Source organism: Hemicordylus capensis, chromosome 1 (assembly GCF_027244095.1).
Source record: "Hemicordylus capensis ecotype Gifberg chromosome 1, rHemCap1.1.pri, whole genome shotgun sequence".
Taxonomy (NCBI): Eukaryota; Metazoa; Chordata; class Lepidosauria; order Squamata; family Cordylidae; genus Hemicordylus; species Hemicordylus capensis.
This window is the reverse complement of record NC_069657.1, coordinates 322,932,884-322,959,954: the sequence shown is the minus strand read 5'-3', so window position 1 is coordinate 322,959,954 and position 27,071 is coordinate 322,932,884. Positions and strand designations below refer to the sequence as shown.

The 27,071-nt window shown below is 41.0% G+C and overlaps 1 long non-coding RNA gene across 11 annotated transcripts in view; it reads right to left on the bottom strand.

The window, feature by feature from the left end:
• LOC128341280 (uncharacterized) overlaps positions 1 to 27,071 on the bottom strand; it is a 563,294-nt gene that overhangs the window by 47,773 nt on the left and 488,450 nt on the right. For 3 of the 11 annotated variants that reach the window (XR_008314304.1, XR_008314307.1, XR_008314311.1), the window contains 4 exons: positions 20,210 to 20,291; positions 18,947 to 19,073; positions 18,158 to 18,304; positions 14,025 to 14,154 (listed from right to left, as the gene is read on the bottom strand). The exons of 1 other annotated variant lie outside the window; for it this stretch is intronic. This is a non-coding gene — a long non-coding RNA (uncharacterized LOC128341280). Of the gene's footprint in view, positions 1 to 14,024; positions 14,155 to 18,157; positions 18,305 to 18,946; positions 19,074 to 20,209; positions 20,292 to 27,071 lie in introns of those variants that run through there. 7 more of the 11 variants (XR_008314305.1, XR_008314306.1, XR_008314310.1 and 4 more) reach the window with 5 other exon arrangements.

Sequence of the window (27,071 nt, the reverse complement as noted above, 5' to 3'; positions counted from 1 at the left end):
GTTGAACCTGAAGGGGAGCATGATTTGCTTCCCGGATTGTCCGGTATCAAAGCAGGAAGCTCTTGGATAGGCACGGTAGCCTGATGCACTGCAGGGGCGGTTCATGACATTCGTATTGATCCCTAGAGGAATGTAGCGGCGAGCGGGAACATGACCTCCCTTCTGAGTGTGAGAGGGGTTCACGCCATCCCCTCATCGTTACTGGGTGTCCATACGTGGAAACTTCTGCGAAAGGGAACCCATAGTGGGTTTGAACATAGTCCGAATAGTCCGACCGATTGTCCTCTTGGTATCAATTGTATGATCCAGAGTCCCGGCACCACACAACGTAAGGAGGCTCAACATCAACCAAGGGGGAGTGATAGTCTGGTGCCCTGTATCAATCTTGATACAATTGATCACGACGTTCCCAGGACCAATCCTGTCTGTAAGTCGAGGAGCATTTTTCCAAGCCCCAGCTGGCACCACGTTCTGTAAGAGGGACACTCTCTTGGTGCTTTTGAGGGGGTGACTGGTGCCTAGGCAGCCACGATGCATCTTCTGCAGGCTTGGTTGGAGAACAGGCTTCCTCTTCTGATGACACATAACCCGGTTCGTCCGATACCACTGAGCGTTCCCTACTCAATCTAGCTTGATCGTGGGCCAAATCCACTGACTCAGCTGCCACAGGCGAGCTAGGCCATGTTGACACCGATGACTTCTGTACAGGGCGATCCGAGGCCACCCTAGCCTTCTTGGCCACCAGGGCCTCCGACACAGAAACCTCCACTGTTTTCTTCCTCTTGGGTATAGGAGAAAGGTGCTGACCCACCAGCAAGTCATGATGCAGCTTCAGCTTCTTCTTTTTAATCTTCGGTACCGATTCCGGGGAATTCGGGTAGGACTTCGGTACCACGAGCACTTGATGGTGAGGAGGTCTTTTGAGAGTTCACTCCAGAACCAGGTAGGAAAGCAATGAGGGGCAGCCAGTCGGGTTGAAGCAGAAGAATTCCCTGCACTACTCTGTGAGCAGGAAAATCATGACCATCAATCATGCTCTGCACCCCCGCAGTGATGTAGATAGGCTATACCTCCCTCGCAGCTCAGGTGGAAGAGGAATGCTGCAAGTCCATCAAACAGTAGAGGAGGAGCAAAGAGGCCTTGAAGAATATATCAAGGACAGTGAAGAAGATGCACTTCAAATGGTCAAGAATGCGAAACTATTCAACACCAATGAAACAAAACAGGCCTATAAGAAAGAACAAGTCATGAACCAAGCAGAAAAATGGAGAAATAAGCCACTGCATTGTCAATATTTACACAATATAAGTGGAAACTTATCACCAAGACCTGGCAATGGCTTAAGAATGGCAACTTGAAGAAAGAAACAGAGGGTTTAATACTGGCTGCGCAAGAACAGGCACTAAGAACAAATGCAATAAGAGCAAAAGTCGAAAAATCCACAACAAACAGCAAGTGGTGCCTTTGTAAAGAAGCAGATGAAACCGTGGACCACCTGATCAGCTGTTGTAAGAAGATTGCACAGACTGACTACAAACAAAGGCATGACAAGGTAGCAGGGATGATAAACTGGAACATCTGCAAAAAATACAAGCTACCTGTAGCCAAGAATTAGTGGGACCATAAAATTGAAAAAGTTGAAGAAAATGAAGATGTAAAAATATTATGGGACTTCCAACTACAAACAGACAAACATCTGCCACACAATACACCAGATATCACTGTAGTCGAGAAGAAAGAAAAACAAGTCAAAATAATCGACACAGCAATACCAGGGGATAGCAGAATAGAAGAAAAAGAAATAGAAAAAATCACCAAATACAAAGCTCTACAAATTGAAATTGAAAGGCTGTAGCAGAAGAAGACCAACATAATCCCAGTGGTAATTGGCGCCCTGGGTGCAGTTCCAAAAGACCTTGAAGAGCACCTCAACACCATAGGGGCCACAGAAATCATCATCAGCCAATTACAAAAAGAAGCTTTACTGGGAACAGCCTATATTCTGCGACGATATCTATAACCATTGACAATAAAATTCTGGCATCCCAGGTCCTTGGGAAGGACTCGATGTCTGGATAAAACAAACCAGTCAATAACACCTGTCTGACTGTGTAAGCAAGAAGAAATAATAATAATAATAATAATAATAATAATAATAATGTTTCTCCATTAACATTCTGATAAAACTGACTTTTATTTGAATAGAAAAGGAAATTTTTTTGGTATTGCAGTACACAAGCATCATATTGGCTGATCTTCTTCGCTATTGCTGTAATTTGCTGTTTCACAATTTCAAGGGCTTCCTTGATCTTCCTGGTATCCAAGTGGTACTTCTTTACTAAGTATTCCTTGATCTTTTCATTCTTAAGCTTTTTCGCTTTCATTTCCTTCAATTTGCAGGCATCTGCCCTTAACTTACTGATCTTACTTTCCAATCTAACCTTCCATTTTGGTTTTTCCTTTTGTTGTATCTTTGGCTTGTTAAGTTCATATCCAAGCTCTTGTGTGATCACTGCTGCTGCACTGTACATGAGCTGGTTTGTTTCCTGTAATGTCTCAGTCTTAATCTCGGCTACAGCTTTGTTCCGGTCATTTAATGTGTGTGCCAGATCTTCTTTGGACACCAGCTTCAATGCAGGCAGTATTTTACGCTCTTTCCTTACTTCCATCTGTTCAACAATTTTTCCTTTCAGTTCTTTTTGCATCTCAGTTAGCTGATGATCTTGAGAATTTGGCACAGAGGTGTTTCACTTTTTTTTTCATATTCATTTTCGGCTATGCCTTGTTGCTCTACCACTGTTCCTTTAGGATCTGCTGGAGAATTTCTGAACGGTTCTTGGTCAATATTCTCACTCTGGATATTTTGCTGGACTTCATCCAATTCCACATCAGTAAAAACATTGATCCACTAATCTAAATTCCTTAATTTCCGAGTTCGGATGTTTTTGTCTCCAAATTTCATACATTCTTTTCTGGAATCCACGTTTCAATGGGTTTGCTTTAAAGTAACAAATCATAATTTCTCAATTTTCTGCGACTATATACTTTTGACGTTGAGTTTGTTCTTCCAGTAGCTCTACAGTCTCCAGCCCTGGTTGCTCAGCTGAAGATCCTGAGTCCTATAACCCATTTTTTGACAAGTGCCCAGGTACTCTAGCACTCGACACGGACCTTGTTGACCCGGGTAATGACCGATCCGGTCTAGAATTCATTTTTTCTTGTTCTCACCATGGTTATGGTGAGAACAATGTCCCACCATGGGAAATTGGATGGAACCAAAGTGGATAACTTAATAACAACACCCCAACTGGTTGGCAACCAAGCAAAAAAAAATAATTAAGAATTCGACAGCACCAGGAATGGATGAAGTACATGGCTTTTGGCTCAAACATCTGAACAGCTTACATAAAAGATTAGCCAAGCAATTGAATGATATACTGGAAGGTAGAGAACTTGATGAATGGATGACAACTGGCAAGACTTGTCTTCTTCTGAAAGACTATGAAAAAGGTGCAGTACCAAGTAACTATAGGCCAATAACTTGCCTTCCAACAATGTTCAAGCTCATGAAAGCAATTTTAACAGATGCTACAAGACCACCTAGAAAGGAACAGTTTGTTACCAATGAAACAGAAGGGAAACCACCAGAAAACAAGAGACACAAAAGATCAGCTTCTTATTGACAAAATGGTTTGGGGAAATTGTAAACGAAGGAAGATGAATCTAAATGTAGCTTCAATTGACTATAAGAAAGCGTTTGACTCATTATCACATAACTGGATTTTTAAATGCCTGGATATGACTGGAGTGAATGTTAACATTTAAAAATTTGTAAATAAAGGCAATGAACACATGGAAGACTCATTTGCTAGTAAATGGAGAAGAATTCATCTAGAGAGGAATATTTCAAGGAGACTCATGGTTGCCTTTACTTTTTGTAATCTCCCTAATTCTGCAACCCACTATCTTGAACAAAACAAATCATGGATACCAAACTTCAAAAACATCAGTTAAGCTTTCCAACCTTCTTTAAATGGACAATCTAAAGATTTACAGAAAGTCACCATCCAAAATTGAGTCATTACTCAATACGGTTAGAATTTATAGCTGTGATATTGCAATGGAGTTTGGACTGGACAAATGTGCTATATTGGCAATAAACCGAGGAAAAATGACAACTAGTGTAGGAACTGAGATGTCAAACAGAAACAACATAAAGAATCTGTCACCTGAGGAAAGTCATAAGTATTTGGGCATTCTCCAGAGAGACAGGATCAAGCATGCTGAAGTGAAGACCAAAGTTAGTAAGGAAAATATCAGGTGAGTTAGAAAGACACTGAAGTCCAAACTTAATGGTGGTAACACTATAGCAATCAACACAAGGGCAATTCCCGTAATCTTATATACAGCAGATATTGTTGATTGGACGCAAGCAGAATTGGATGCACTGGAGCGGAAAACCAGGAAAACAATAACCATCAATCATGCCCTGCACCCAAGAAGTGATATTGATAGGCTGTACCTGCCAAGAAATGAAGGTGGACATGGAATGTTGCAAGTCAGACAGTCTGTTGAAGAAGAAAAACGAGCATTGGCGGAATACATCAATGAAAGCCAAGAAGAAATGCTACAGGAAGTGAGTAAGTCAGGACTGTTGAAAATAAAGGAATCAAAGGATGAATACAAAAAACAGCAGATGGGGAATCGACGAGAAAAATGGCACAACAAACCATTACACGGTCAGGTCTTTAATGACATACAATTGAAAGTCAACAACAGCACAACATGGCAGTGGTTAAAGAAGGGGACACTGAAGAAAGAAACGGAAGGTCTCATTTTTGCAGCCCAGGAACAATCACTATGAACAAATGTTATAAAAGCAAAAATTGATTAGACTCAGAAAGACAGTAAGTGTCGGTTGTGCAAGGAAGCAGATGAAACGGTTGAACACATTGTATATTGTTGTAAGAAAACCGCGCAGACTGATTATAAGGAAAGACACAATAAAGTTGCTGCAATGATCCACTGGAACTTTTGCAAAAATTACAAATTGCCAGAGAGCAAGAATTGGTGGAATCATCCAATTGAGAAGGTCACATAAAATGAGGAAAAAATTCTTTGGGATTTTCAAATACAAACTGATAGGCATTTAGTACACAATACGCCGGATCTGACAGTCATCAAGAAGAATTGGGTTCTGATAATTGATAATGCAATCCCAGGAGATAGACGAGTCAGCGAAAAACAAATGGAGAAAATAACTAAATACAAGGAGCTTCAGATTGAAATTGAGTGGCTCTGGAAAAAGAAAACAGTAGTGGTGCCAATAGTTGTTGGTGCCCTTGGTGCAGTACAAAAAGAACTTGAACACCATCCTGACACCTTGGGCACTGATAAAATTACAACACATCAGCTACAGAAGGCCACACTACTTGGGACAGCACAAATACTACGACGCTATCTTTAATTTTTCTTTAGTAATTATAGATCTTTGGGAAGGGCCCGATAATTAAAGTAGCAAATCCAGGCAATAACATCTGGTAAACTGTGTGTAAATAGCATAATAAATAAATAAATAAATAATGATAGACATGTAAAGATTATCTGTGCTGAAAATTACAAACAAAGAACAACATGTACTTATGTCTTTATTTTCTCCTTAATTTTTATTTTGGCAATATTAGCAAATATATTAGCTCAACTGGGCATAAGCATACATAAATGTAGGCTGGATAGCAGCTATTCTGATTATTTGTATACTTGCCAAGTGTCATGAGCTCACAGGGGCTCTAGCTCCTTCTTTAAGAACATAAGAACAACCCTGCTGTATAGGGCCCAAGGCCCATCTAGTCCAGTGGCCCAATCACACAGTGGCCCACCAGATGCCACTGGAAGCCTACAGCAGGAGTTGAGGGCATGCTCTCTCTCCTGCTGTTACTCCCCTGCAACTGGTGTTCAGAGGCATTCTGCCTTTGAGGCTGGAAGTGGCCCTCCAACTAGTAGCCGTTGATAGACCTCTCCTCCATGAAGTTATCCAAGCCCCTCTTAAAGTCATCCAGGATGTTGGCTGTCACCACATTTTGTGGCAGAGAATTCCACAAGTTGATTATGCATTGTGTGAAAAAGTACTTCTGTTTGTTGGTCCTGGATTTCCTGGCAATCAATTTCATGGGATGACCCCTGGTTCTAGTGTTATGTGAGAGGGAGAAGAATTTCTCTCTATCCTCTTTCTCCACACCATGCATGATTTTATAAACTTCTATCATGTCTCCCCGCAGTCATCTATTTTATAAACTAAATAGCCCCAGGTGTTGTATCCTTGCCTCATAAGAAAGGTGCTCTAGGCCCCTGATCATCTTGGTTGCCCTCTTCTGCACCTTTTCCAATTCTACAATGTCCTTCTTTTAGATGTGGTGACCAGAATTGTACGCAGTACTCCAGGTGTGGCCGCACCATAGTTTTGTATAAGGGCATTGTAATATTAGCCATTTTATGTTCAATCCCCTTCCTAATGATCCCTAGCATGGAATTGGCCTTTTCTACAGCTGCCGCACATTGAGTCGACAATTTCAATGAGCTGTCTACCACAACCCCAAGATCCCTCACTTGATCAGTCACCGACAGCTCAGATCCCATCAAGGTATACTTAAAGTTGGGGGTTTTCGTCTCAATGTGCATCACTTTGCCCTTGCCAACAATGAAGCACATTTGCCATTTTGTCCCTTACTCACCCAGTCTGGAGAGATCCTTTTGGAGCTCCTCACAATCCATTCTGGATTTCACTACCTGAAGGAGTTTGGTATCATCTGCAAATCTGGCCACCTCGCTGCTTACGCCTACTTCTAGAACATTTATTAATATATTCAAAAGCACTGGTCCCAGTACAGATCCCAGTACAGACCCCACTTCTCACTTCCATCCATTGTGAAAACCCTCCATTTATCCCTACTCTCTGTTTCCTGTCCTTCAACCAGTTAGCAATGCACTTATGTATTTGTCCCCTTATCCCGTAACTGTTAAGTTTCCTCAGGAGTCTTTGATGAGGAACTTTGTCGAAAGCTTTTTGGAAGTCCAGGTATACTCAGCCTAACCTCCTTCACAGGGTTGTTGTGAGGAGAAACTCAAGTATGTAGTACACCGCTCTGGGCTCCTTGGAGGAAGAGTGGGATATGAATGTAAAAATAAAAATAAATAAACTGGATTACCCGTATCCACACACTTGTTGACACTCTCATAGAACTCCAAAAGGTTCGTGAGGCAAGATTACCTTTGCAGAATCCATGCTGGTTCTCTCCCTCTTTTTGACTTTCTCAATTATTCAGCATGCATCAACAATCATGTCTCTTGTTCCTTGTCCTTTTCTGAAACCAGCTTGAACATCCAGCATTTCCCTTTCCACTTAGGGCTCTAATCTGCATTGGATGATCCTGAGCATTATTTTGCTAGCATGTGAAATTAAGGATATTGTATGATGGTTTGTGCAATCTGTTGTCTCCTTTCTTTGGTATGGGTATGTAGACTGACCTCTTCCAATCTCTTGGCCATTGTGTCATTCTCCAAATTTGCTGGCATAGTTTGGTTAGAGCCTTGACTGATTCTTCTTCTGTTGCCTGCCTTATTTCTATAGCTATTCCATCAATTCCTGTAGCCTTCCAACTTGGTAATGACTGGAGTGCTGATCTAACATCATGTTCCCATACTAGAGGTTCTTGCAAGTAGGAAATATCTTCTAGAGTATCTTGGATGTTTGTTTTTCTCTGAATCAGTTACTATCTGCCCTTTGGCATCCCTTAACATACCAATTCAAGGTTGGAATCTCCTTCTGAATTCAGAAATCTTTTGGAAAACTTTCCTTGTTTTTCCATGTCTATTTCCATCCTTAAGGTCTTTACAGATATCATTGTAGTACTGCTCCTTGTCTCTTCTAAGAGCTTTCTGAAATTCCCTATAAAGTTCCTTCCTGAGATATTTATCTTTCTTGACTTTGGCTTCTCCCCAGTTCTTGGCAATTTCCACCATCTGTTCTGACATCCATTTTGCTTTCTTCTTTTTCTTGGTCTTTGGCAGTCTCTTTTCACATTTGTCCTTAACAACTTATTTGATTTCATTTCACAGTTCCTCTGGTTCCCTATCAATGAGGTTCAGAACTTCAAAGTGGTTTCTGATGTTCTCCTTGAAAATGGTGGGTACATTCTCAAGATCATATTGTGGAAACTGGATAGCTTTGTTTTTCCACTTTAGCTTAACTTGGAACTTGCACATGAGCAGTTCGCAATCTGTTCCACAATCGTCCCCCCAGCCACGTTTTTGCTGTTATAACTAATCTCTTCCACCTCCTTGCACCAATAATGTAATCAATTTGATTTCTGTGTACTCTATCTGGTGATGTCCATGTGTATAGGCACCACTTTGATTGTTTGAAGAATAACAATGAAGAGATCATTGGCTTGGCAGAAACTAACAAGTCGTCCTCCTGCTTCATTTCTGTTTCCTAAGCCATACAGTCCAACTGTGTTTTCCTCCTTACCATTTCCAACTTTGGCATTCCATTCTTGAACCACTAGCAAGACATCTGGCTTGCATGTTCTGTCAATTTCAGACTGAACTTGAGCATAAAACTCATCAACTTCCCCTTCTTCTGCATCAGTCATTGGGGCATAGACTTGAAAAACTGTCATGTTGTCCAAGAAATCTAACTGATATTAGTCGGTCACTGACTGCATTGTACCCAAGTACTGTCATTGCTATATCCTTCCTGGCTATGAAAGCAACACTGTTCCTTCTTTGTTTTTCATGCCTGTGTAGTAAACAGTATGATTTTCTGACTGAAAGTGTCCCATTCCAGTCCATTTTAATTCATTGATGCCCAAGATGTCAATCTATAGTCAATTCATTTCCTCTTTCACTGTCTCAAGTTTACCCATATTCATGCTTCTTACGTTCCACGTTCCCATTGTAATTCTGTCTTTGCAGCTTCAGATTTTCTTTTCCTGCATGGCAACGATAGCCGCTAGACATTGAAAAGGCTTTAGTCTAACTGCGTCATAAACAACATCGGTACTGTGAGAGATCCTCAGCTCTTCCTCAATAGCATGTTAAGTACCATCTGACCTGAGGGGCCCATCATCCGGCACTACGTGGACAATCATTCTATTTTGTCTATCCATGTGGTTTTCTTGGTAAAATACAGGAGTGGTTTACTATTGCCTTCTCCTGCACAGTATGAAATGATGCCTTTGTTGTTGTCACTGAAGTGATCATCCACCTCCAGCATCTTCCTATATTGCTGCTGCCCAATATTGGTGCCTGCTTGCTTTAGCTGGGCAGCTGGGATGACCTTTGCGCTTTGGGTGGCCCTACTGGGAGTATACCTCCCAACGTACTTCGCTCAATCCTCCCAGGAACAACGCCACCCCCGCCACGATGAGGAAGTGTAGCAGGACATGAGGTGGTCTGGATCAGATACACATAACAAAGATCTTCTCACTGTTCCTATTGCACCAGTTTCCCATGTCCCTGGTCTTGCCACTGCCATCATTATAAATGTGTTGCCACATCTGTGTACACCACATATTTTTCATGAGTTTGCATTTGCACTTATTTGTATTTGTAAGGAACAAATATGAGACAGATGTGACCAGGGGAACAAGCAGCTAGACATATAGGTAGTTGATTCTGGAGTTAAAACTTTTTAGTAACTTGTTAGCATACTCAGGGCTTTAGGTCTAAGAAACTAGAAAACAGCAGGTGGGGAATATCAGAGATGCTGTGTCAATAATGAGCAGTTCTTTGTTCGATGATGAAACCTCAGACATGTTTTCTTCAGATCTAACTTTCCCCTGCTAACTGAGCAAAGAAGCACCTTTTAAAAGTGGTGATCCTCTTTATTTAGCAGGGGGAGAGCAACTGGCCCTATCCATCCTCAGCCCAGCATCTCCAGTGGCTGTTGCTGGTGCCTTAATGTTTGTTTTTTTAGTAAGTAAGTAAGTAAGTAAGTAAGTAAGTAAGTAATAATCTATTGTTGTGATCACAGGTCATAACATAACACAGCATAGCATAACATAAAACATAACATAAAAGAGAAACAAAAAAGAACTCGGCATACCATAGAATTACTTCCACAGTCTACTTAAACGAAAACCAATGCTTCAATTTAGGACAGTGCATAGCAGCTATATATTTCTTTCTCAGTTTAAAAGAAAGTAAAGCAAAGGTGGCAACTTGACAACTGACATTTGGAACAAACATTCCACATCTGAACCCTTAAATTTGTCTATAATCTGTCCCAGCATTTCCCCCCTGAACACATCATAGATGGGACGGTGTAAAACATAGTAGATAATGTCCTCCACTTGGCCAGCACCACCGGGGCAGAGGTGCTGTTCCACTAGAAATTTGCAGAATCTCCATTCAAGATATGCTGTGGTCATAGTTTGGAAGTGTAAAATTGTGAAAGCCTTTCTCAGTGGTACAAAGTAACATTAGCCAGATACTGTGAGAAGCTTCTGTGTCTCTTATAACAGCAGTAGTGGCACCAAAGCAAGCCCATTGGGGATAGGGGGAGCCCACACACACACCTCTCCCTCTCCCTCCCTCCCTATTCTCTCTCTCTCTCTCTCTCTCTCTCTCTCTCTGTCTTCATATCTAAGACCAAAAGCAGCCTGAAATTGGCAACTTAATGCACTCCCCTATCTGCCAGAGACAGTTCCAATGTTCCAGTGTCTGTCCCTGATATATCACTGTTCCTTTTTGGCCTCTATTTTGCTTTGCAGGAGGTTTTGAGGATGGCTTTTACTAACATGCTGTACTATAGAATCTACAATGGGACAGAAAGAGCTATTGCAGAGTACATAAATTATACATGCATATCAGTGCCGGTATAGTTAAGATGAGATAGAAAAACTGCATTCCACTAGTATAAGCCTTGAACATTCTATTGGTCATTAAATCCAAAACATCCATGCAGCCTGATTTGGCATAGAGCAGTAAGATGGACAACTTCTTTATGTTTTCCTTGGAAACTTAAGTCCAGGTTTCATGCAGATTTGTTGAGACATGACCAGCATATAGCAGTTTGAAAACTGACCCCTTAGAAACTGATTCTACTTAATGGTGACCTACAGTATATTCAGCCACAGCCAACATACCACTGTCTTGTTTTCTTAGCTCCTTATACTTATATGTGTACAAAAATTCATGTCCATAGTAGAATACATTCTTTTTTGCGGAGTGGGGACCTGTTCAGTATTTCTCAACTTATTAGCTTTTGAATAGGTGTGTGCAATTTGGATTTTCTGTGTTTTGATTTGTAACTGAATCGAAACAGCCCAGATACAATTTGGATCCGAATCGGACCCATCCGAATCACCCCAAATTCAATTCGGATCCGAATCGTGGCTGATCCGAATCGAATTGATTCGGGTTTTGGATCTGTCCTATTAATTTCACCAGATTCCCAGCTTTCATTTTTTAAAAAAGCTAAGCTCTAGCCCTTATAGAAGTGGAGTTATGGAGCAAAATGTGTGGTCACTATTTTTTAAGTGTTCAGATTCTTTGGTGTGTATAATAGCTTTCACTCAATGAATCCTTATAAGGATTCATTACACACCTTCATTTCTTCAATTACACCCCACTCCCACCCGCAAGGCAGTGAGGTACTACTCAGTTTAAGTTAAGTGCCTAATGGGTGGAGGCTACCACCCAAATTGCAAAGGAATTGGACAAAGGGCTGATTTTTGGTGAATTGTTGAAGGTTTAGTGTCTTTGAGGCAGATTTGGGGCATAAAGTGGGATCTGGGGTGGAAGAGTGTGGTGAGGTGGTAGTGCCTAATGGGTGGAGGCTACCACCCAAATAATAATAATAATAATAATAATAATTATTATTATTATTATTATTATTATTATTATTATTATTATTATTACATTTATATCCCACTCCTCCTCCAAGGAGCCCAGAGCGGTGTACTACATACTTGAGTTTCTCTTTCACAACAACCCTGTGAAGTAGGTTAGGCTGAGAGAGCAGTGACTGGCCCAGAGTCACCCAGCTAGTATCATGGCTAAATGGGGATTTGAACTTGGGTCTCCCCGGTCCTAGTCCAGCACTCTAACCACTACACCATGCTGGCTCTCTAATTGCAGAGGGATTGGGCAAAGGGCTAGTTTTTGGTGAATAGTTGAAGGTTTAGTGTCTTTGAGGCAGATATGGGGCATAAAGTGGGATCTGGGGTGGAAGAGTGTGGTGAGGTGGTAGTGCCTAATGGGTGGAGGCTACCACCCAAATTGCAGAGGGATTGGGCAAAGGGCTAGTTTTTGGTGAATAGTTGAAGGTTTAGTGTCTTTGAGGCAGATTTGGGGCATAAAGTGGGATCTGGAGTGGAAGAGTGTGGTGAGGTGGTAGTGCCTAATGGGTGGAGGCTACCACCCAAATTGCAGAGGGATTGGGCAAAGGGCTGGGTTTTGGTGAATAGTTGAAGTTTACTCATCTTTAAGGTTTTTCCCTATAAGGTATAATGGAGATTTCAGCAGCCCCATAGCTGCACTTGGAGGGCGCTGGGGTGGCCCAGAGTGAGTGGTGGTGTAGTGCACATAGGGTGCCAGCCACTCCCATGGGGTTGCTAACCCATGGGGTACAGGGTTCTGTTGTTTCTGAGGTGGTCTGAGTGTAGATTCTCTGGTAGCAAATGAGAGTGGATTCATGGTTTGTATTGAAAATCTCATTTGCTACCAGAGAATCTACACTCAGAACACCTCAGAAACAACAGAACCCTGAACCCCATGGGCTAGAAACCCATGAGGGTGGCTAGCACCCTCTGTTCACTACACCATCACTCACTCTGGGCCACCCCAGCACCCCCCAAGTGCAGTTATGGGGCTGCTGAAACCTACATGATTTCCTATGGAAAACTTCAACAATTCACCAAAAATCAGCCCTTTGCCCAATCCCTCTGCAATTGGGGTGGTAGCCTCTACCCATTAGGCACTTAACTTAAACTGAGTAGTACCTCACTGCCTTGCGGGTGGGAGTGGGGTGTAGTTGGCACATGGCAGTTGACAATTGGCACTGTCTAAAAGACAGTCCAAATGAATAGAAGAAATGAAGGTGTGTAATGAATCCTCATAAGGATTCATTGAGTGAAAGTTATTATACACCAAAGAATTCGAACACTTGAAAAATAGTGACCACACATTTTGCTCCATAACTCCACTTCTATAAGGGCTAGACCTTAGCTTTTAAAAAAAAATGAAGTCTGGGAATCTGGGGAAATTAATAGGACAGATCTGAAACCTGCATCGATTTGACTCGAATCAGCCGCGATTCGATTTGTACCCGAATCTAGCCAATGGACCACAGGGGTGATTCGTTTTGTCTCCGAATCACCCGAATCAGCTAGATTCGGGTACAAATCGATTTGTATCTAAATTGATTCACACATCCCTACTTTTGAATTACCCAAGGTAATCAACTGATGTCAAGTACACATCAAGTAGTGTGACTGATTCTTATCAGTAGAAATTCTTTCCCTTAGTGTCTGCCACTTGCCTTTATCATTAGCTGTGTGGACTCACAATGAATCAGCAATGGTGTGTGTTTAACCCGGCCCTTGTTCAAGCAGGAATTGCTTGCTTACTTAACATCTTTTGTATCCACAGCAACTGCCTCATAGACCTTCACAGATTTACTCCAAAGTAAGTCCTAGGAGGCAGCAAGTAATGGAAAGATTCCTATAAAAATAGAGGAAATCATAGGAAATGATTTAATCTGTACACCGCCTAGAGAGTTCTATAATAGGTGTTATAGAAATGTAATAAATAAGTAAGTACGTAAGTAAATATCTTTTTAAAACTATGAGGGGACAATGGACAAATGACTGTTCAAAGTGGAGGGGGGATTTTAAAAAGCCCTCACTAGAGCAACTGCTGGAAGGGTGGGCCTTTCCTAATAAGGGGAAAGCCCAGGAAAACCAAAACAGAAGGACCAATCCAGAAGACTGGGTGGGAACAACGCTCACAATCACCAGCAGAAGAAGAGAAAGCTTTTTTCTTGAGGTTGTTCTATCCCAGCAGTGCCCTGAGGAAGCAGCTGGCTGAGAAGCTGCTTGGCAAATGGGAAGATCACAGCCTGGAGGTTGGAGACAGTAGGAAGATCTCTGCCTATGAGTAATAAGATAGGGACCAGTTCAGTTAGATGTGTAAGAGAAGTAGTTTCCTTCATTGTATTGTTTTAATCTGAGTTGCCTGGTTAAAGAAAGCTTCTCTCTTATAATCTGCTTTATGAAGAGACAATTGTTCTTATTACATACTCCCCCTCCTTAAAAACAACAACAACAAACTAATAATGAATGCTTGTTGGTGAAATGTGCTACTCTTCATTCTGGACCTGCCTTAGTCACATGACTCTGGAGACCTAGGAATACTCAGCCTCTTCTAAGAAGGGTTTTGTCGCTTTAACCCCCCGCGAGTCTTATATGGAGAGAGTGTTTTGTCCCACATTAAAATAAAGTGGATAGTGGCAGCCTACTGTGAATACCTTACAGTCAAGGATTCACCCCATTGAACTCTTCCCCCCTCCTCTGGCTCTAGTAGGAATTATTACACCCTATTAAAAGTGGGGGAGAGGGCATCCCTGCTTTTTAAAATCCCTGTTATAAAGGGGCGGAAATAACCACCCCAACACACAGTATGCTCATATAACTCTGACATTATCCACCACTGCATCCCATATGAAACTGATGCTACTATATTTTTAAAAGAATGTAAATACAATACAAAAGCTTTTAGATATTTCCCACCTCCATTTTTAGATGAATATGGCAAAAGATGAGCTCCTAATCTTTCCAACTAAACCCCAAGGCCTGTGTGTGTGCGTGTGTGCATTGGAAAAACAGCCATTGCTCTTTTCCCTGGGGCACACAACCTTACTTTCATCTTCCACATTTATGAATCTTGTATTCCACCCCCCACCCCCGCAATCTTTCTTGCATTATCTTTCCACCCTCCTGTTGCTAATGGAGTTGAAAGATTCCACGGCTACCATGTATCATTTACATGATTTTATACTTATTTATACTTTAATTTTATTGAAGTCTGCAGCCAATATTAACAACATCTTTGGATTAAGACATCTTAAAACCAAGTCTCAATACCATTATACATAAATATTAAAAAATAAAGCAGCATAAGAAAAATGGGGACCAATTCTTAATTCATCCGATGACTAATTCTACAAATTATAGCACAAAATCGCACAGCTTTGTATATTTCATAATTATGATCAGATAGCAACCAAGCGATATAGAACTCATCCTAACGTCCAGGAAATGTTCCTATCAGTGGCATTATTAGCTTTCTCCATGAATCTTGATATAATTGACAGTATAGAAACATATGCTCAATAAATTCAGTTACGTATCTTCCACCCAAAATTGCTGAGGGAAGGGCATCAGATCTTGCTCACACCAAATGCTCTCCTAGGTGGTGGAGTTATAAGAGGTGTGAAGTAATTAGCTAATCTTCTCCCCTGATTCTGGTGCCAATTCTTATAGCATTCAGGAATCCCTGCTATATTGTTCTGTCTATATTGTTTCTTAACCATTGACCTTAACTTCTCTATACCTACATTGCCTACATTAACTTGAAATGATAAATCCAAACCAATGGTTTTGTATTGTGTATTTATAGTTTATTTAGAAATACTTTTTTATTTATAGTTTGTTGAGTTAAACTCATCTTTTAGAACTAAAGCAACCAACCCCGCTAGATGTAACTTCACTTTAAGCCAGTAATTACATAAACATATCGACATTTGAGTCTCAATTTTACACATACCAGTCTCCAACTTTAAACATGAATTAGAGGTTCCCTTTGCCATCTGCAGGATTATCCTTAAAATTTTCATTCAATTGGACTGTAATTATTGTAAGGTCCAAGTTGTGCCCCATATAACTTTTGGGAAATAACTTTGAACTCAAATGATTTAAGGGCTGCTGGAACAAATTGCCCTCCATTAATATTATAATATTTCTGTATACCAGATGCACTCCTTGATGCAGAATGAATCATATATTCTTTATGCACCCATCTACTACCAGAAGCACGTTTAAACAACTTTTAAAGGTGTGTAAAATTTGGCAGATTCTGATTTTACCTCGCTACTGCAGCAATTAAGGCATGATCTAACCACAGACATGACTGCAGCCTTACAGCCTATTGACTCTAAGCTTTCTGATCTGACAGTAAAAATGTCTAGCATATCTCAAATGGCTGAAGAGGCCTTGAACTTAAGCTTAAAGCAGCAAGTTAGCATTGACAAGTTAATGGCAGCAAACATAGTTCTAAGCTCGAGAATTTGGAAAACAGAAACCATAGGATTAATTTTCACATCCATGGGATAGCAGAAACTGAAGGAGGGAATAACATGATTTCCATGGGCGTATCGTTAATGAGACTAAGGAAGATGAATGTCTCCTGGTACACAGCCTCCGAGGGGCCCTCTCAGGGCCCCCGAAGGCTAGACCCTTGTCCTCCCTCTCTTTCCATAGCCAAGAATGTGAGCTGCAGTCCCTCCAAGCAGGTTCTCTGTGACTCCTGATTTCCCTTTTGTCAGCTGGAGTGGAGGAGAGTGGAAGTGTCAGCAGCAGCATAGAGGCTGTGTGATTTTGTTTTCCCCCCAGCTTCCCACATCTATGGTGGCGGTGGGTGGGGGAGAGATTGAGATTGTGCCCGAGCTATTTTTAACTTTTAAAAAGTAGAGGGTTCTTCCCTCTAAGTCCTGATGACCCATGTGAAGTGATCTTTCTCCAGCTTACAATGAGTTGTTTTCCTCTCTGTGGAAAGGGGGTGGCGGCATGGGGTTTATTGATTGGTTCTTTGATGGCATCGTGGTTGTTGGAAATATATTCAATTGTTTTTCAACCAAACAAGTTCTTGAAAAAAAGGTTCCTTGCTCCCAGAATGGCTCACAATACTTGAGGGTTGGGGAAGAGTGGAGCTAGCCTAGAATCTTTCCTGATTGCTAATTTTAAACAGGTTTGCCTGGATATCCCTTCACCTGCCTTTTCTAAATGAAAAATACTGTTGTTGTTTTTAAAAAATAACCCCAACATGCTGCAGCCTGGACAAAAATTGTTCAGCTTGGAACAGAAGCTTCCTTTGGAACCCACAAAAGGGGAGAAGAGCTGGTATTGTGGTAACAAGCATGAATTGCCCTCTTGATTTGCCCAAAGCTGATGAATTGCCCAAAGCTGATACGGTTGTATTATTTGGTTCTGCTGTTGTTTACACCTTGCAACTGTAGTCTCTTGTCCTCTGTTAATCTGCTACACTATATTACACGTGTCCTTAATGTTCTTCTGCAGCAGAGACACGGGGCCTGGAGGAGAGGAAGGCAGCGAGGGGCTTATTTTAAAATCTCATCTCCAGGCCCACAGCAACCAATTTTACACACCTTTAAATGGAGACCCTCAGGGATGCATTCTGCCACCAACACTTCTACATGAAACTGCTGGGTGAGGTCATCAGGAGGTTTGGTGCTGGGTGTTATCGGTATGCTGATGACACCCAAATCTACTTCTCCTTTTCATATGTATAATCAGGAAATGGCGTTCATTTCCTAAATGCCTTGATACAGGCAGTAATAGTCTGGATGAGGGATAACAAATTGAAACTGAATCCAAGCAAGAGGGAGATGCTCATTGTAATGGTTCAGGATCTGAGGGATAAGTTAGATCTTCCTGTGCTGGATGGGGTTACACTCCCCTGGAAAGAGCAGGTTCATACCTTAGGAGTACTCCTGGACCCCGGCCTCACCCTGGTATCTCAGGTGGAGGCCATGGCCAGGAGTGCTTTCTATCAGCTATGGCTGATTCAGCAGCTGCATCCAGTCCTTGAAGAGGATGATCTCAAAACAGTGGTTCACCAGCTGGTAACCTTCAGTCTTGATGATTGCAATGTGCTCTACATGGAGCTGCCTTTGTACATAGTTTGGAAACTTCAGTTAGTTCAAAATGCGGCAGCAAGATTGGTCTCTGTGGCAACCTGGAGAGACCATATTATGCCTATTTTGAAACAGTTGCACTGGCTGCCGATATGTTTCCAGGAAGAATACAAAGTGATGGTTATTACCTTTAAAGCCCTGAATGGCTTAGGTCCAGGTTACCTTAGAGAGCGCCTTCTTCTGCATGATCCTCACTGCATGTTAAGGTCATCTGAGGAGGTCCGTCTCCAGCTACCACCTACCACCATCTAGTGGCAACTCAGAGGTGGGCCTTCTCTGTAGCTGCTCCTGGGCTGTGGAATGCACTCCCTGCAGAAATCCATAATTTGAACTCTTTATTGGTTTTTGTTTGGCCTGGCCTTCCAGGGTTTTTAAACTGCTGTAAAGGTGTTGTTGTTTTTAATGTTGTAACATGGTTTTTCAGGGTTTTCTAAATGTCTTCATTGTTTCATTGTTATTTTATGGTGTTTTTATAATCTCTGTTTTAATTGTTAATTGATTTTAATTGTTTTGTTCTATTGTAAACCACTCTGAGCCACTTTGGAAGGGCGGTATAGAAATCAAATAAATAAATAAATAAAAGGAATAATAAATAAGATCTGAGCTCATAAACCTTAAAGGAAAGAGAGGCTTTCAGGTCATTTACAGAACAAAAAGCAGGAATCTCCTACAGATGGGGCCACCCATTCAAACAAATGAGTAAACACAATGGGAGACTCCTAGTTGCTGAAAACAAAACTGAAGCTTCTGAGATCCTGGAGACTTTAGATATTCCTTCACGATGCCCAAGAGTCTCTACAGAAAAGAAGATAATTAAACCCACAAAAGTCATATCTCTTCTTCAGAATGGAAAACAAAAAACAGGAAGAACAAGAGAACAGCATTTTGAACGGAACAATACTACCTTTCTGCACAATGACCCCTATAATTTCAAGGAGAATAACAGTGTACCTTTAATGATATGACCTTGTCCCTCTGTTTCTTCCCCAGGTTCAGTGAGTCTTTCATACTTGTCTGTGAGGAGTACCAGTTGTGGATTCCTTTCCTGAGGGGTTATTTGGTTTCAGAAGCAATTTGCCTAGGAAGCAAGAGGTTGCTGGTTCAAATCCCCACTGGTATGTTGCCCAGACTATGGGAAAGACCTATATCGGTCAGCAGCAATATAGAAAGATGCTGAAAGGCATCATCTCATACTGCCTGGGAGATGGCAATGGTAAACCCCTCCTGTATTCTACCAAAGAAAATCATATGGCTCTGCAGTTGCCAGGAGTCAACACCGACTTGATGGCACAACTTTATGCTTATGTTGTTAATGTATATAGACCAGTATACTGATTCTGTGTTCACAATAGGCTACACAAGAGAGATCACAGTTATTGGGCCCTCTAAGCTATGTTTATTGAGACTCAGTGGCTTCAGGGCTAGTATCATTTAATATTAATCAATTGGTTAACGTTGTGAAAAGAAAGAGGATAGAGGGTATTTTGAAATGCAAAACCCCAGACTTTCTTCAAGAAATGCACCAAAAATCGCACAATAATAGGATACTATGCAGTTCCTGTTTTGGAACACAAATAGGAGCTGCTGGCACATAAAATCAAGGGGAGTTGCTATTATTGTAACAAGGAGGTGCCCACTTATATTTGATAGGATTTATAGAGACCCAGCAGGGAGGTATTTTCTAGCAAAAGGCTACTTGAGAGATAGACAACTGTTGGTGCATTCTATTGCCCTAACCAATTACAGAGCTCCTTTGTTACCAACTTCCTCTCAAAACTAAAGGAATTTAAAGAACGTGATGTGATAACTGGAGGAGACATGAATGAGACACTTAACCCAAAAGAGGATAGGAGTAACCATCATAACTCATTACAAAAGGATAAAGGTAAAATTATTGACTTAATTTCAGAGCATAGTTTGATAGATGCATGGAAGGAATCTTACAGGAACCAGGGATTGCTCATATTACTCTGCACTACATAAAACCTACTCACATATTGACTATGTGTTAATATCTCAGGAATTGATAAAATACTTAAAAGGGGCTACAATTGGCAGCATCATAGCATCTGATCATGCCCCAGTGACAGCTTCCCTATGATTTCATGATCCTCAACCACATACCCCAAGCTGGTACCTTAACCCTAATTTATCATATCAGACAATCATAGCATTTATCATAGCCAAAAAAGTCAAAGATAGCCTTTGACTTACTCATCCAGATATATCTCAGCCTGTTTTATGGGATGCTATGAAATCTGTTCTTAGGGGTATCCTCATTAACGAAGCTAGCGATCTAAAAAAAAATATTAAGGAAAAAAATTAACTCACACTTCTGAAAGATATAGAAGACCTTGAAAAAGCACACAAAAAGTATTCTAATGATGCCACTCTTAGAAAACTAATGGAGAAAAGAGCAGAACTTAAGTCTTTATTGAAAGAAAATATTCAAATAACCCTGGTATATACAAAACAACATTATTATAAATTTGGAGATAAAACTCTAGATTACTTGCTAGAGCCTTTAAAAATCAAAAGAAAAACCAGAACTTTATTGGTGGCATTAAAAATGAACAAGGAATAATTGTATTCTCCACTAAAGACATAAGTGCATTTTTCAAGTATTTCTTTTGCTCCCTTTATACTTCAAACACTACAGAACTAACTCATATAAATTCATTCCTTAACAAGATTGCTATTAAAACAATTAACTTAGAACATCAAGACTGTCTTAATAGGCCAATAGAAGACCAGGAAATTGTAGATATTATTGACAAGCTTAAACATGGCAAATCTCCAGAACATGATAATTTTGGAGCTCCTTTTTATAAAACATTTAAAGACACTCTAATTCTTCATATGAAAACTCTCTTTAACAGTATCCTAGAGGGGTTGCGATCCCACATGGAAATATGCAAGAATTGTAGTAATCCTTAAACCAGGCAAGGATCTGCTCTCACCGGGGAGATAACTTTCTATATCCCTATTAAATCAAGACGTAAAAATTTTCACAACCGTATTTGCAAACCTAATCAACACATTTATCACTGAATATATATCAAATGATTAAATGGGCTTTATGCCAAATAGACAAATGGCAGACACAGTTAGGAGAGTACTTAATATTATTCATAACAGTAAAATCAACAAAAAATTCTGTCACTTTACCATCACCAGATGCATATAAGGCTTTTGACAGCCTGGAGTGGCCATACCTCTTTAAGATATTGAGCAAACTAAATTATGGTCCTAAATGCTTGCATACTATCCAACAGCTATACACATAATACCTGAACTTAAGAACATTTTGAATAAATTCAATCTTGTTGCTGGCTTACAGCAAATCAGAACTAATTTGCCTGAACACTCCTTTGTCTGAACAGGTAGCTAAGAGAACAGCCTGTTTGGGGGCTCCCAGCAGCACCCCTTGTAGTTTCAATTTTTGATTAGCTGAACTTGCAGGATCGTGGGCTATTACACTACATGGGCTAACTCCCAAGGATAAGTCGCTTATCAGATAGAATGGGACGGTAACTCCAGGTCAAGCCTAATACGCGACTGGAATGAGGAAGAGATGAGATAAGTTCTGAATCCACCTATTCACTATTTTTACATACAAGTTGTCTAACCCTTTTCACTTCATTGTGCTCTAGAGAACACCCACCTAGGATCGAACAGGACAAAATGTATTCTTTTGTCCATCACGGATGCCACCCTTCTCAACAAAGAGGTGTGATCAACATTGGGCCCCAAGGCAGAGCTCTGCCTATTTCTACCACAAATCCCACCAAGCAGTGTGTCTCTTCTCTGGATTCATCCACTGCATGTATGTGCATCTGGGCACCAGCTATAACATCTGGCTGTGCCTTGGCCTTCGTGCCTGTCCTGCTTTCAACCAGCAGTTTGGCACTGTCTCCAAGCCCAATTTGCACAGCATGCTTGGCTGTTTCAGGGAATTGGACTCCTGGGATCAGACCACCTTTAGACTTCTACTGGCTTCCTGACTCGCATGTGGCACGTGTGTCTCCTCTCTTGCATCCCGTTTTCCTGCTTGCTTCTGGAGAGAGATCCCTCAGCACCCACTGAGCAACAAGTGTCTGACACACCATAGGAAGGATGCAGGTATACTAACCAACCTCTACCCAACACTCTTTTGTTCCCCTCTCTCCTAGCTCTCTTTTAAGTCTAAAGCGGTTACCCAAAGGCCAATTTCTCTGGCCAGCCTTGAGTTGATTTAATTGGATCTCAAGCTAAAACACCTCTTCATGAGCCTCAATTTATCTGTTAGACTTATTAATCTTATTGGCTTCATATTGTGTTGCTTATTAATCAATATTTCCTTTCTGTTCCCCTTCTTATCCTTCAATAAACCTGATTGTATTCTGCCTCCAACTCTCTGTCAGTAATTTCCAAGACCAAAACTTTGCATAAATGTATCCTGTAATGAACTGCTCACTTTAGATTTGTTGATACCCCACACAAGCCCAAACATTAGTGAGGAGTGCATAGCCAACACTCCAGAGTAGCTTCATTAACACTCTGCAAAAAATATCCTTGCTAAAATTACAGTTTTCTTGCTTCAAATACCTAGGAATCATAATTACTAAAGACCTCTCCTAACTTAAAAAATAAAATCAATCTAGATGTTCTGCACATAAAAGTTAAATACAAATTGGCAGCCTGGGAAAAACTTAATCTGACATAGCTAAGTAAAATTACCACCAGCCTTGATGGTATTGCCACGTTTTCTATTCCTTATTCAGAACTTACCTATTCCTATCCCCAGTCTTAAAAACTGGCAGAGCAATATAGAGCACTTCTGTAACAACAACAAAAGGACTAGAACCAACTGGAAAACAATATGCAGAAGTACAAAAACAGGAGGGTTTGGACTTCCCAATCTCAAACTCTATTATGATTCTTGCCAACTTAAACAACTTATCCATATCATCAGAAATGATAGATCTACCCCATGGGTGACTATAGAATCATTGCAAAATGGCCCAACAATAAGTGTTCTTCCTTTCCTATCATTAACAAACGAGATTAGCCAACTTTCAAAATTCTTTTCTAGTAACCGCATTATGTAAATGGAAATCTTGGTTCAAAATTCTTGCCCCTCCTACCTCCCCACTCATCCCAATGCTGAGTCACCCATTCCGACCCCCCCCCCAGCTGTTTAAATTTAGAGAATATAAAGACTGGGAATGAAGGGGTATCTTCAGGCTATGAGATTTATTTGAGTGAGGGAAGCCAAGTTCTGATAATAAATTGAATCACCTATTAGAAGGAGTCTTTGTAACTTGGCTTCAAAAAGCACAGATCAAATCTTTTGCTACATCTCTCTATAATAAACATGTCAGACAACTAACTGACTTTGAAAATATCTGTATTAAGGAGTCAGTTAAAATAAAGGGATTGATCTCGCATCTATATAACATCCTTATCTCAGAACTTAATGGTTCATCAAGAGGCCTTAAGCTAGTTTGGGAATCTGACTTTAAGATTCAAATCTCAGATTCTGAATGGGATGCAATCTGGAGTCGGAAACCTCTTAAAACAATTTCAGTAAGAATACAAGAAACCACACTTAAATTAATACACAGATGGCATCTAATACCGGTAAAACTTCACTATATTAACAAAGCACTCTCACCAAATAGCTGGAAGGGACACCAGGACCATGGGGCATTTATGGTGGGAATGCTCAGAAGATGAAATAATGGGAACTCGTTTTCTGTATGTTTTCAGATATAGAAAAACAGATTATAATGCCAGATCCTGTGCTTGCACTACTTTCTGTTTTTAAAACAGATCATAAACAGCTCCTCCAACAAAATCATATACTACTCTTGGCAGTTGCTAAGATGGAAATAGCTAAAAATTGGAAATCAGAAAAGGGTTTCACTATAAGGATGATTAAATAGGGTCTGCAAATTGCTCTTTCAGAAAAGCTTCCTCATCAAAGAAGATTAATAAACGGTCTGATAAAAGAAGACCACTTGGTATTCTTTTATACAGTATGAAAACAAGGTATCAATGGTTGCTATCCCCCTGCTGAACAAATAAGCTTATGGAAATATACCTTTTCCTAATTGAGATAGATGTGAAACTGCCCCCCCCCCCTGCCATTTACTGCTTGCCATTATTACTTACTATGAATGTTTGCATAAGTTCATTTCCTCTCTTACAATGCCGTTTCTATGCCACTATTTGGAATATAACATCGGCCATTGTTTGTTTGACATTTCTGTGATTACTTAGTTATGTGTATGTTGTTTCCTTTAAAAAATTAAAATAAAAAGAGAGGGTGTAGAGACTAGTAGCCATTGATAGTCGTGTTCTCCATAATTTATCTAATTCCTTTTTCAAGCCATCCAAGCTGGTGGACATCACAATGAGGCTCTCCATGCCATAAGGGGTTTGGCAGGGAGGATGGGTCAAGACCGCTTACCCTGCACAGGAGCATCCACCTAGCCCTGGGTGGCCGGATCGACTACCTACACGATTACTGGCTCCGTCACGGAGCCTATTGGGTTGGTGGGGATTGCGGGTGGCCTGGCTCCCAGGAAGTGCCCCACGTGAGTGTGCTGGGCATTCTGGGAGATCCCTGAGACCGGGAGGTTTGTTGTAGCCTCCCGGTCACAGGGCGACTCACAATCAAAAGAACGCTAACCTTGTTTTAGGGGAGGGGTACTTTGGAGGACTGGCAGCCAGGTGCCATGCAGATCCCAGTGATGCACACGACCTCCCCAAACCAGGCTTGGCTCCCTTAGCCCAGTTTGGGGAGACCGTGAGAATAGCCTCATCTTGTGGCAGCAAATGCTGTAGATTAATTATTTGCTATGTGAAGACGTACTACCTTTCATTTGTCCAAAATGCCCTGCCATTCAGTTTCCTTGGATTCCAACACTAGCACCAGTTCTCCTTGTTCTAGTGTTGTGAGATCAGGGAGCTTTTTCTCTCTGCTCCTTTCTTCACACATTACATACCACATACCATAAAGATACAGAAATGTACAGGGTTTCAAAAGTAATGCTTCAGTTCATTAGGGAACCTATAGGGTTTTTGATTCTCAGTGCCCTAATTGTAGACCCACTTAAAGACTGATTTAAAGCAAAAGTGTCAATTTAATAAAACCAAAATTTTGCTGCATGCATAAACTGTCCCTGACTCTACTTTTCTCTGACAATCATGGTTAGAAAAGAGTAGGCTGGGTCACCATCAGACATTATTTAGAAGCCTGTGGTACCATACAAATACCTTGAAGGACAGGTTTTACATATCCAGAGACACCTAATGTTATTGTAGCAATACCCAGGAAAAAGGATGCCTCTTCTGTAGTAGTGTAGTGGGTAAAAGATTGCAGGTCAGCATTCCAACCCTGGTCAGTAGGGGGTTTATTTGATTGTTGAAGCCAGCAAAGAAAGTCAGAGAATCTAGGGTTTGTTGTTTATTTTGCAGGGGCAGGGAGAAAGGTGAAGAAAATTTTTGCTTTTACTCATTGTAAGGCAACACCACTGACAAAAGGCCACTAATATTGCAGTCCAAACATTTCTTCAACAAAGATGGTTTTAGTTTTGATTTCTTTGAATGCAACAACCATATCATAAGCTATGCAGAAATTTCACTGAAGCCACTGAAGAGAATGTGAAGCTGCAGCACAAGAGAAAAGGGCTGCCTTTAGCAGTATACTTTCCAGCAAAGTGAGCAAACTTAAGACAAATCTGCAGTTCTCAGAAACAGTGACTCACACATTTGATCAAGCAGCCATCAAAGGTCACCCCTAAGTAAGTCCAATCCTGGCATGTTTCCATATGGTGACTCCTGCTCCATTCATAGAGCCTGGTTTCTATTTTAAGAAGTCTTATATGTAACAATGTAATAGTTAGACAAGCTTATGCCAGGAAAGGTTGGGAGAGGGAATTATTTGAGCAAGACCCAAGAGCAAGAATAACTGATGGAGGATTATCTGCAAGTAGGTGGAGGGTTCTGTTGGATGAACAATCTGCATCTTCCAGAAGATCAACTGTAAGTGCAAGTCAACCTGAGGCTCTCCAGCTGCTGTTGGACTACAAACCCCTGTCATCCACAGTTGCAATACATTGTTGCTGGGGATGATGGGAAGTGCCACTGGAGTAGTATGCTGCTGTTCTGAAGAAATGTCTACTTTAGGCTTTGAATGCTCCATTTTGAGATTCAAGTGAACAAATGATGATACCAACTGTTGGAAGGTGATATACTCCATGGGGAACAGTCTTGGCTTATGTTTTTTTGAGAGGAATAACAACTATGCTATTCTCATTGTCCTGTTAGGAGGCTGTGGGCCTGTTCATCTGATTGGTCCATTTAAATGCATCAGGTACACCCTGCTGCCATCTGATCATGTGGGGAGCAGTTAACCCAAACTGTCCCTAAATGTACAAATTAAATACTCCATTAATGTAGCATTTGAGTTGCACATTTAGGTTCACATCAACTGCCCCGTGTTTGATGTGCATTTAGATTCACATAAACTGCATTCCAACAGGAAGGTGTGCTGGGTTGGGGCGAGATGTGTCCCTCCATGTCTGTGCTCCCCAACACATTCAACATGGGCTGGTGAATGCACCATCCAAACAAGACCTTATTGTTTGCCAGTGGGGACTCAATCCAGGTGCTGTTAAAAGGGGTCCTGTTTTAGTCACCTCACCTTCCAAACATGTGCCCACAGCTAAGTGGGTGGGGAAATTGTGCAGTTCAATACCTGTATAACCCATTGCTGTGTGCACATGCCTCTGGGTCAGAGCCACTGGCTCTCATAATTTAAAAGAGTTTTTGTTGTTGATTTTTGGCACAAACAGCACACTGTTATTTATTCCCCCCCAGAAGATTTATTTAATACTACCTCTTCTAAAATTTCAGCTTTACCTGTAGATTAAGGCTGAGCAGAAGACAATGATAAAGGTATGGTGCATAAAAGATTTGCCTTGCTTTTTCTAATTGAAAATATAAATGCAGTTAACACTTTTCACTTCCCCTTGTCCACTCTAATCTTATTTATTGTGCCTCTGACACCTTCCATTATCCTTCCCCT